This window comes from Setaria italica, chromosome IV (assembly GCF_000263155.2).
Source record: "Setaria italica strain Yugu1 chromosome IV, Setaria_italica_v2.0, whole genome shotgun sequence".
Taxonomy (NCBI): domain Eukaryota; kingdom Viridiplantae; phylum Streptophyta; class Magnoliopsida; order Poales; family Poaceae; genus Setaria; species Setaria italica.
Window position 1 is genome coordinate 32,689,270 of NC_028453.1, and position 12,404 is coordinate 32,701,673.

General features: G+C 44.8%; 1 long non-coding RNA gene and 1 pseudogene across 3 annotated transcripts; both read right to left on the reverse strand.

Annotated features, from left to right (window-relative positions):
* Positions 1–4,232: 4,232 nt before the first annotated feature.
* LOC111256987 lies at positions 4,233–6,153 on the reverse strand. Of its 3 annotated transcripts, none has more exons than XR_002677336.1 (4): positions 5,642–6,153; positions 5,494–5,530; positions 5,350–5,396; positions 4,233–4,905 (listed from the first exon to the last, which is right to left on the reverse strand). It is a non-coding gene; the product is annotated as an uncharacterized LOC111256987 (long non-coding RNA). The 3 variants fall into 3 exon arrangements; XR_002677335.1 differs by having other exon boundaries at positions 4,233–4,492; positions 4,599–5,396; XR_002677334.1 differs by having other exon boundaries at positions 4,233–5,396.
* Positions 6,154–6,425: 272 nt separating this feature from the next.
* LOC101775280 lies at positions 6,426–7,764 on the reverse strand (annotated as a pseudogene).
* Positions 7,765–12,404: the final 4,640 nt, after the last annotated feature.

Consider the following 12,404-nt stretch of genomic DNA (forward strand, 5'->3'; position numbering starts at 1 on the left):
TTTCCCGTAGTGAGTGTTGCCTGACGGTGCAGTCGGGAGTCGGGACGGGACAGTAGCCGCTCATGCCCGGCCTGCTGCTGCGCGAACCCGCGCGCCCCGGGCGGGGTGGGTCGTGGGCGTGGGCCGCGTGGCTCAACCGCTCAAGTTGTTGCCATTGAGACACGAGACTCACGAGGAGCCCTCTACGCGCACCGCGTTGGGGCGGAAGCCGCTCATGCCTTCTTGGCCTCGTCACAAATTAAAGATGCATGCTCTTTGATAACGTACGCACGCTTCCTCTACGACTTGCACATGCATGCAAGTTCGATCAGCTCTTAGCTTCATATCGCGCGGGACGGGAGGGCCGGAGAAAAGATCGACCGAACTTGGCTGCTACTTGCAGTCCTTCTCGGTGTCCCCCGCGCGTGCGGCCTGCTCCGATCGAACAGGGGCTCAACTCAATGCAACGCCTCCTCCGATCGATCCGTTGCACTTGCGGCACACGAGGCATGACTGGGCTAGCTGTACGATCGACCAGCAGATCGAGTTTAATTTTGCGTGCTGTGAGTGCAGCACCCGCCGGTGTTTGGATCATGCGGACTAAACTTTAATCTATCACATCAAATGTTAGAGTCCAACCAGGAGTATTAAATATAGATTAATTATAAAAGTAATTGCACAAATAAAGGCTAAATCGCGAGATGTATCTATTAAGACTATGCCCATACATGACAATCAAAGTACATATAATGCACAATGTTCCTTCCCGATGCTCGTAGTTATTGACGGCTTCAAACACTAGTAAAGAACTGACCTTCCATCCACAACGTTGGACCCGTGACTAAAGTGCATTGAGTCCCAGGTCAAAAAATGTGCCACCGAAGGAGGGAGGCTCTAGTCCCGGTTGTACATATGCATGAACTAGTCAGTGATTGTATACTATAGAACACCATATCATGTTCCCTCGTATCTGTAATTAGAAAAGTCCTGTATTTTATTTTTAGAGTAGAAATGTCGTTTGTTGGTGCATAGTTGCATGCACTCATCGGTCAATTAGGGCAGTCCCCTGGTTTCCATATCATTAATTATATTACCGCATAGAACTTTTAGGTTATGTGTCATTATTTATATTAAATGAGAGAATGAAGAGATGAAGAAATTAGATCGTATGCAAGACCTAGTTTCTACACGAGAACTGATGCATTAGACACTATCAATTTTTGCATTGGGAGATGATAGTATCTTCATGATTGATGAAGAACAATTATGATTGGTTAAAAGAAGAGATGATGAGTTTATTAAAGCTCCTCATTAAAAATTAATAGGTCGTAGAGTGTAGTGTGTTTATGTGGCAGGCACTATTCATGAACACTATGGGCTGAGACTGCCCTTAATTACCATATAAACTACTAATTTCAACAAATATTGTTCCGATACAGCATTAGTGAAGCCTACCGCCATAATCTCTGAAGACATTATAGCTCGTATTTAAGAGCCGGAGGATTTAATTTCGTCAGCTACCGAGGCGGCCAATGCCCTCCTTCTGTTTTTCTTTTTTTACATTTCACATTAGATTTATTCTAAGAAATTTGTTCAACTTTGACAAAATTTGTTCTGCAAGAGGCTGCTGTCAGTTTCTCACGTAGCCTTCCACGTGATTAGCGAGATGATATCTGTCACCACAACGTGTTACTGTCAATGATACCACGTAGCCTTCCCAAAAGGCCAAAACTATTCAACAATAACCAACTCAACCAGCGCAGCATGAAACAGGGGCTCATCTCCCTTCCTCTTCCTTCAGCCGATATTAATGGAAACAGACGAGAGAAAAAAAGAGAAGAAAGCTAGAAAATTGCATTGTAGTATCATATTTCCTTCAATATAGCGAACTAAACATGAGTGCCTAAAACAAACACGTGTACATGATGATAGTGTCAATTTTGTGAAGTTAATCTTGATAGTATCAAACTTGCTAAGCCCAACGAAAAGTGTGTCAAAGATGTGAATTTCTCGTGTGGATACTGGATGGTACCTACAATTTTTGAGCGGTTAGTACAGAGTACCCACAAGGCCACAACTTAGGTAGGCTCAGAGCAACTCCAAGAGTTCTTCAAAAAATTCTTCCCCAAAATAAGGTATTGGGGGCTATGCTAAATTTTTTTTTTCAAAAAACATATCAGCCCACAACAGATCGCTAAAAACTGCTCTCCAATAATTCAAAAGAGACCACATCATCAGATTGAGCCCATTAGTATCCGTTGATTGTTGATTTTTTTCTCTCTAGTACCTGTCCAGAGCCCGTCAAAATCCTCCTCCGGTATGCTATCACGCCGGCTACCCGTGCGCACGGAGGTCTCACGCTGCCACCCCCTGCGCACGGTGGACTGACTCCGGCAGCCCCTGCGCGGCATTCCTGATGCCGGCAGGTCTGCGTCCTGCATCCTTCGTGCACTGCGCTGGATCAAAGTAATGATTAACTTCGCAGCATCATTTTCATTTTGTTTTTTTTTGTTGCGATCAGCTTTGACGTGCTATAATGAGGATTTTATCGTAATGATGTTTTTGTCACCGCCAATAACTTGGAAAAACAGTTCCTTCGATCTCCAACTATAATTGGAGATAGGTAAAAAGGGATCGCTATGAGTCGATGAAGCCTTTCGATGCATCTGGTGCTGGATTCGTCGTCAGATGATGACGATGATGATTTCTTAATCTCTGTTACTCATGTGGCCGTGAATGCGAATGAGTCCGATGATGAAACAAAACATCATGGTTCTATCATAGGTCAAGTACTTCAGCGAGATAGACAGGCAGAGCATCAAATGTTGTATCAAGATTATTTTTCAGATGATCCTACGTATGGACATAGTTATTTCAGACGACGGTATGTAAACAATAGATTTATTTGGACCATTTTTTCAAAAAATTCATATTATACATCTTGACATGCAGGTTTCGAATGTGTGTACGCATATGGAATGCCGTAGAGCAACACGATGAATATTTCTTGCAGAAAAGAAACGCTGCCGGTGTACTTAGCCTTTCTAGTCTGCAAAAGATTACTGCAGCATTTTGGATGTTAACTTATGGAGTAGCAGCTGATGCTACAAATGATTATGTCCGTATTGGTGAGAAAACTGCATTGAGAGTCTAAGAAGGTTTGTCAGTGCTGTTGTTGAGATTTTTGGAGATGAGTACTTGAGATCACCTAATGAAGATGATACTACTAGATTACTTGCCATTGGAGAGAGTAGAGGTTTTCCTGGTATGCTTGGGTCGATTAATTATATGCATTAGAGGTGGAAAAATTATCCTTCGGCATGGCAAGGTATGTATACCGCGCATGTGCATGAGCCTACAATTAAGCTGTTGCAGATAAAGATCTTTGGATTTGGCATGCTTTCTTTGGGATGCCTAGTTCCCACAACGACATCAACTTTTTGCACCGGTTTTCTTTATTCGCACGGCTAGCTGAAGGTCAAGCTCCAAAGGTGAATTATACCATTAATAACAATAAATATACAATGGGTTATTATCTTGCTGATGGCATATATCCCTTGTGGGCCAAAATTGTGAAGAGCATACCTGAACCACAAGGTAACAAGAAGAAATATTTTGCAACTGCCCAAGAAACTTGTAGGAAGGACGTGGAACGAGCGTTTGGGGTTCTACAGTCTCATTTCGCTATCGTTAGGGGGCAGCTCGATTTTGGGATCAAGACACCATCGGACAAATCATGAGGGCTTGTGTCATTATGCACAACATGATAGTTGAGGATGAGCGCGATGAGGAAGATGATTTAAATTATGATGGGGTGGGAGAAAAGGTGAAGATTTCTCACGATGAAACACCTAAACTTGAGAAGTTTATTAAAAATTACAAGAATATAAGGGACAAAGATATTCACAGTCAGCTTCAAGATGACCTCATTGAGCACCTGTAGCAACATCATTCAGACCTCTACAAATGATTGCCTATAGTTCATAGTAATTGTTACTTTCAATAATTTTTGCTACGTTATAATTTTTTTGTAATTTGAGATAAACCATACAAACATAAACAATTTGTTGGTATATTACTGCTAATTTATTGGATATTTGCATACTGTCTCTTAAGTTTGTAGAGTGCAAAATTATACTGCCTGACATTACAAGGCAAACCAAGCAGTTTGCTTCAGAACACCACATAAAGCATCACTGAATTACCAAACCAAACAAGCCATCATTGTCATAACAGAACAAGTCTGAAATTTCTAAATGGCTTTACTGTTCAATATCAAACAGAGCAACAGCGAGAGATCAGTGCTCAGTGCCGTGGTAGTAAAAACACATGAAATGGGGACCGTCAGGAACTGCTTCGATCGAACTCTGTAAAGAAAGTAAATGATAGTCCCTGATAGTACAAGCAAGTGTACACACACTTTCAGTCTCTGCATCCTCTCTCGTATATCACTTTCACCATCAGCCTCTCTTGTTTCCTCAAGGATTCGCTTGAGCCTGCGGTTAGCTTGTGCCTGAAAAAGCAATAGAAAATAATGACCTAGTCCATATGCAAACCACCATAGTTAGCACTGGATCTAGTGTGAAACTTAGTATAAAGCATGCAAAAGTTATTCTTACGTTACTGACAAGCTTGTCCACTATCGCCTTCAGGTAGTTCTTGTACTTCTTCCTCAACATTACACATGAAAAATTATTATTCTTACAAGATGCTTTGCTATTGAGTTGTTGTTCATCTCTTTCTGTATCCAAGATGGCGGCCCAATCTCATAGACAGCCCTTGTCCTATTTTCTGTTCAATATTTGTTCGAGAAAATAAATGGCAATGCCGTGTTACAACAATCCTGGGCTAAACAGGTCAAGACTCGTTGCCAGGTTGGGCATCGGAATCAGGCTGCTTCTGGTGGCCACTGCCATCGCCGTCGTTCTGCTCATTCATATCCTTATTAGTAGATTATGTTTACCACACACAAAGAAAAAATAAGATTGAGCATTTCAAAAGATGATCCCCATAACTCATCCACCAACCACAAATTTAAAAATCAGTGTGAAGACCCTATAGCTTGCTGCTAGCTATTCTTTTGTTGTTTACTAAGTTTAAAGGACGGTGTTCAGAGGAACCTAGGAAATTTTTAGCTGAACATGGAAAATGGAAACAACAGGGCATCAAATAGTTTGTCTCTGGAATTGCTACTTCAAAATGGTTATCTAGAATAGCACTATCAATACAGTGAATATAAAAAAACAGTATTTGGTTCTACAAAGCAAGAAATACTGTACCAACTAAACAAGACATATCCTCGAAGATCAAGATTTTAGTATAATTATTATACTTCATAAAGATAAGCAAATACATGTCGAGGGACTGTACCCATTGATCTTCTCAGGCTGAATAAGGTATGCCATTCTGAGAACTGCCTGCATATTGACAGAATACACCCATCATCTTATGAAAATAGATATGCAATTCTATTAGTCTTTATCATGAAAAAGAAACAAGTCCTCAGATGCCTACCGTCTTCCTTTCCATCATTGTCCTTTGAGTGTGAATCCTATTACAGCAAAATTACTCAGACGTCTGAAAGAAGTGTTATGATAAGAAAGAATTCTCCGTGCATATGCCATGGAGTGGTGTGCGACAGGAGGGAATCAGGGAATCATACCTACTCGGGAGGCTCGGGGGAGCCTTGTTGCTCGGAGTCGACAGCAACGGCTCGACGACAGCAACGGCTCGACGGAGACTACCAAAGTGTCGCGGCGGGTGTGAGATGGACGGGTGCCGGGCGCGAAGCAGTCGCGGGAGCGGGGCAGCGCGGTGCGTGGCGGCGCGGGGGCCGCGCAGGGGTGGAGGGAGAGCGTCGCGGGACGGCCGCCGCCGCTGCCTGCTCAGCCGACTCGACAAGGCGCCGCCACCGCCGGGAGAGGAGGGCCTCCGCCGGAGTGGGGATGGCCACCGCTAGGAGAGGACGGGCGCGCCGGAGTGGGGAGGGCCGTCGCCGCCGCCTGCTCAGCCGGCTCAACAGGACGCCGCCTGCTCAGCCGGCTCAACAGGACGCCGCCGCCCTTCGCCCCTCGCCGTCGCTGGAGTGGGGAGGGCCGCCGTCGGGAGAGGAGCCTGTCCGCCGCCGCCTGGAACAGGCGCCGGGAGAGGAGCATGGAAAAAAAAGAGCGCGAGAAGGGGGCGTGGGAACAGAGGAAGACCGCCGGTGCGAAAATATACGGAGCGAGGGGTGTTTTTCGCTTCGTCAATTTTTCAAGGGAGTTTTGGTGGACCAGTTCATTTTTTCTTGTTTTTTCTAAAAAAGATACTAAGGGTAAGATTAACAGTCTCTTGAAGTTGCTCTTACCACTTTTATTTAAAAAAAATGGTAGGCTTACCACTTGACATGTGCGCATAACGCTGTTTGTCTATTAGAACCAGTCGTTTTGTCTGTCATGTCGACGCCACTAGCAACCGGAATCCACTCGAAACCGCCTGACCAAATCATCGACAAACTTCTGCAACACCGTCATAGCAAACTCTGCTCCAAGGCACGCCCTTCGCCCGGCACCGAATGGTATCATCTTCATCGTCTCCGGCCCGCCGCCGCCCCCAGTGGTAGAACGGACACCGGAGGCTTCTCCGCCTTCCACGAATCGCTCAGGCCTGAACAGGTTGAGGTCAGTCCACAAACTGGCATCCCGTCCAATGCTAGCCACACCGAAGTTCACAATGGAGCCCTTGGGTATCACATATTTGTCGAGGGTGACGTCCTTGTCCGTGGTGTGCGCCAGGAGGTATTGCGCCGGCCGGTGAAGACGCAGGGCTTCGAGCACCACGGCCTCCACGAATGGCCTCCCCTGCTTACCGATGTGGTTGCCGCTAGCTCGCCTAGCAATAATGTCGCTCCGAAGCTTTTGCTGGATTTCCTGGTGGAGCACAAGGCGTGCCATGATCCACTCGAGTGCCGTGGTCGTGGTCTCTTCACCACGGCGTTCATGTACTCCCAGCACAGGCTCACCTTCTCCTCTTCTCCAAGTCCGAGCTCCAAAAGGGTGTCCACGTAGCACCTAGGCTCTGCCGCGTCGGATCCAACACCCTCCTCTCGCCTTCTCTGGCGAGCACTGGTGATACTGGTGACCAGGTCATGGTGCCTCCTTTGAGCTTCCAAGAGCTTCCTCCACCTGGGAAAGTAGCACACGACCTGGAGGAACACGGGCATAAGGTGGAACGCGTCTAGCTCGACGATGAGCGATATGATCTCGACGTGCAGGCCTCGCAAACGCCGGAGCGTGTCCTCCTCGACCCCTTCGCCGAAGCAAAGTGCGGTGAAGAAGCCGAACACGGTATGCCGGAACGTCTCCGATGGGGTGACGACGACACCGTACCGCCGTGCTCCCCTGCAGCGGCTGACTCGAGGTTCTTGACGAGCCTGTCGACGGATGACCGGAGCACGCCCACGACATGCTCTCCGGCGAGGTGGGAGCTAAGGTTGCGGCGGAGGAGGCCCCAGCGGCTGCCATAGGTGGCGCTGTTGACGCCATGGCTGTTAACTCCAGAGTGCCATGACGCAGGACGGTGGGCGCGCGAAGGTGGTGCCCATGTGGACGAGGGCGCGGCGCGCGATGTCATGGTGGTTGATGAAGATGGCTGGCTTGCCGCCGACCCAGAGAGACACGACGGGCCCGTGGGCAGCGTGGAGGCGGCGAAGAACCTCGGCGAGGGAAGCCATTGTAGGAGGGTGGCAGAAGAAGTTCCGTACGAGCGGGAGACGTGGCCATGGTGAAGGAGGGTGCGAGTGTCCATTGTAGTGTGGCTTGAGGTTCTTGGAGACGGTTAGCAGTAGTAGTATGAGAGGTAGGACGATGCCGGAGAGGAGTAGGAACATTGCCGCCGGTTATTGAGAGATGAGACAGTGAAGTGTGTATTTGTGGTGGTGTTGGCAATTGCCGTCTGCGCATCTTTGCAATCCCTAGCTTTTATAGGGGCGTCGCAGAGGAGAATATTGAACCTCTGTTCTCTGTTGCTCTTTTGTAAAAAAGAAATGCATCCGGCCCATGGTTTAGATCTACAAAATAATTGCAGACCTATATAAAAGTATATAAGCAAACAACATGTATATGATGCAATGTTCAATAATGCTTGGGAAAACTAAGTAAAAGAAAATTTTCTCTTATTAACTACAAAAAAACTAGAGAGTCTAGTTTAGAATTTTAAAAGCACATAAAATTTAAATAATATAGGAAACTATAGAAACTAAGTATGCAAACGTGGGGCTATTAACTATAAAATTCTTAAATATAAAGGAGAAAATTGTTCCGCAAAATGGAAAAAAAATTAGGAGATGAAAGAAAATCAGGATGAAGTTCTATTGGCAACTAAACACCTAGAGATCCAAATTTTAAAAATATAAACCAGTAAGTGGAGGAACCTTAGTGGTCTTTACACTACTAGGGAATCCACATTTAGTACCGGTTGGGAACCCCTTTAGTACCGGTTTCGCAACCGGTACTGGTAGTTCGATACTAAGGGGGTGGGAGTCTTTTGTAACGGGAAATAACCGGTACTAAAGGGGACCCTAGGCCGATCGGCCTGGGCTCCTCTGGGCCGATCGGCCATGCCCTTTCTGGGCCTGTTGGCCTTCATCTTCGTTTGGTTCAATGCCTGTTCAGTGCTTCATCCAAAAATATACTTTTATGTCCAATTCTCTAAAAAACAGAACATCCTCCAAAATATGTTGCACATGTGAAAATGACTAGTTTATTAGTGTAATTAATAGTTTAGTTATTAAATTCATATCATTATTGAAAATAAATAGGATAAAAGTGTGTCAATAGTGAGCGTCAACAGGGGTGCGCAGTGACACCGGGCAGTGAGGAGCCTCCTCCGCGGGAGTGGTGGCGCGCGGTTTTTGGGGTGAGCTCTCCCACCGATGACATCGTCGGCGGCACACGGGCATCCGTGATGAGGTCCCCCGCCGGGAGTGCCGAGGCGAGCTCGCCTGCCGCTGGCTGCGGCACTAGACTATTTTTCTTTTTTTTCCCAAAAATTTTTGTCTATTTTCTTCTATATATTTTTCTCGAATCTTTTTCTCACAAATTTTTGTTTCTTTTTTCTTTTGTTTTCAGCACATCTTTCCTAGAGTTTTCTAATTTTTTTTCTTCAAAGTTTTTTTCCAAATGTTTGTTTTCCAAAAATTTGCCCTCTATTTTTTTCACAAAAGTTTGTTCACAAACTTTTTTGCATGCAAATAATTATATATGAATTTTTTGTCATATAAATTTCCGCGTAAAAGTTTTGCACATAATCTTTGTCACGTATATTTGTTCTTGAAGTTTAGAAGAGAACGGGGGAGGGGGACGCACTTGGGACGAGACGGACGGACAGGGTGTTAGGAATCAACCGGACGGACGCTTCCATCCGATCGTCCATAAATTTGGTTGCTCCCGATTGGAACTAGTTGCAATGGTGAACCTGTAATATTTTTTTTAAAAAAAGAAAATTTTCAGCCTTTGCAACCTAACACAGCCAAATTTTTACAGTCAAGTTTTTACAGTATCATCAGCTCACCGGCAGTACACAAACGATGTTAATTGCATTGCGAATGTCGTTGTGCACTTGTGCTTAGGCAAGGGTCAATTCAAACCGAACACGCTCCCACTGTTTCGTTGCACTCATCACATCGTTTGTTTCTTTAGTGTGTTCCTAATCTATGTGGTACATGGGGGTTTTATGACAGATTGTTCTGTTTCAGAGGATAAACTAGTGCCAGGGTCCAAGTATGAATCTGGAGAGACGTATATGCCGCACTACCTAACTTGGCCACCATGATATTCATTCGGCATCCCATGCCACAGTGTGGATCCTGTGACAACCACCAAACGAAACAGATCGACAAGGTATGACAACAGGGTGTAAATTGGATGAGCTTCATAAGTTGGTACTAAAATTCCGTGCTAGTTTCCTAATATAAATATCGTAGCCACCAGAAGAACAGAGCTTTCCAAAGCGGTAACTTACAACCATGAACCTTTTTATTTCATCATATGGCAATGTTTGTCCTGGGACATTGGAGTAAACAAAATGGTACACTGATGCCCGGATGGGAGGCGCAAGAACCTTCAGATAGTGGTTGATTCGTGCTAAGGTAACGTAAATGTAAAGGAATCAGATTAAAATGTATTTGGTGGTGGAATGGATGATTACCCTCTTTGTGTGGTTGCACTCTGGTAACGTAATCAGATTACGGTGTGGATGTTATATCTGATTACAGTAAGGGAGGAGGGATAACAAGCTTGTATAGATATTATTTAGGTAAGGGATTCGATTACAGTGTCAATTGATTACAAACCACCAAAAAACATATGTAATGGGATTCGTTAACTTCAGTAGTCAAATTGCGTTACATTTGCGCCAACCAAACACCACCTCACATTGAACAAGGTTGTCCATTACCTGTTTCTTGGAGGTGGTTTGGCAGCACATATGCCTGTGTCGATGATCAGGGGCGGAACCAGGATGAACACCTCGGGGGGAGGGGGGCGCTAAATAATAGAGATTAAGAGCTAGAGCTAGAGATTAATGATGATTTGAAGCTTTATCTACAGTATTTTACATGTAAAATCAGACTCTCGGAGGGGCTGCAGCCCCTAGCCCCCCTGGATCCGCCCCTGTAGATGATGACAGTGTTGAAAGCCGAATTTCAGGAGGTCTGTTGGTCATTTGGAACAATGACAAACTCCGAGGTGAACCTCTTTTTCAGAATAGATTTGCTCAGTCCATCGAGTTCCATTGCAAGTTCTCTGGGGACTCCTGGATTATAACAAACATCTACGCACCCTGTACCCCGGAGGGACAATCTGAGTTTTTAAGGTGGTTCAAACGAATTGACATGCCCGATGAGGAACGTTGGTTAATTGTGGGGGATTTCAATCTTTTGAGAAGGCCAGAGAACAGAAACAAGCCAGGGGGTAATCTTCAAGATATGTTCCTCTTCAACGACGCCATCAACCGTTTATGTCTGAATGAAATTCAGTTAAAAGGAGGAAAATACACCTGGACTAACAAACAAGTCAATCCCCTTCTGGAGAGATTAGACCGGTTTTTCTCTTCCTCATTCTGGATCTCCAAATACCCCAATACCAGTGCCTCCATCCTCTCCAGAGATTCATCTGACCATAACCCATGTGTAATTTCGGTTTCAAATCACATGCCAGTACCCCAACTGTTCCGGTTTGAAAACTATTGGTTGCATCATGAGCAATTCCCAGCACTCTTGCAAAGGGGGTGGAACTACGAACCCCATTACAGTGATAAGGCTAGGATCATTGGAGCTAAGTTCAAGAATCTAAGAAAGGAACTGAGATCTTGGAAAACAAATCTACAAAGTTTAGCTAAAACTATTCAAAATACCAAAGATGTGCTTCTCTTCCTCGATGTCATGGAAGAATTCAGAGACTTATCTCTGGCTGAATGGAATTTCAGGGTCGTAATTTCATCACATTTGACCTCTCTCTTACAACAACAGAAGATTTACTGGAAGCAGAGAAGCTCTATCAATTGGGTTAAACTTTGAGATGAAAGTACTCACTTCTTTCATGCAAGAGCCTCTATTAGAAATAAACTCAATCAAATTACCTGCCTGCAAGATCAAAATGGTCAGCAAATAAAGGATCACCACGCCAAAGCCACCTTGCTGTGGGAAGCCTTCAGGGACAGAATGGGAAGAAGCAATTTCTCTCACATGTACTTTGATCTCCAATCTCTTCTAACTCCCTCAGATCACCTGGATCTTTTAGAAGCACCCTTCTCAAGGCAAGAAATTGATCGTATTATTAAGGATTTACCTGCCAATAAATCCCCTGGTCCAGATGGTTTTAATGGTGAATTTATCAAGAAATGCTGGTATTCGATAGCTCATGATTTCTACTCTCTTTGCGATGCCTTTTATGATGGGGAAGTATGTGTAAGGAGTATCAATTCTTCATATATCACTCTCATTCCGAAAAAGGACTGTCCCTTGGAGGTGGGGGACTTCAGACCAATCTCTCTCCTTAACTCAACAATCAAGCTCATCACCAAAATCCTAGCTGAGAGACTTCAGAAGGTCATCCCAAGGCTGGTTCATAAAAACCAATATGGTTTCATTAGGTCCAGAAGCATCCAGGATTGCCTGGCTTGGGCTTTTGAGTTCTTACACATCTATAAAGCCTCTAGGAAGGATCTTGTCATTCTTAAATTGGATTTTGAAAAGACCTTTGACAAAATAGAGCATCGGGCAATATTGGAAATCCTAAAGCATAAAGGTTTCAGGAATAGATGGATTAAATGGATCGAAAGTATTCTTACCTCAGGAACCTCTTCGGTGATTTTGAATGGGGTACTTGGGAAAGTTTTCCATTGCAAAAGGGGAGTCAGGCAAGGTGATCCACTTTCACTGCTCCTCT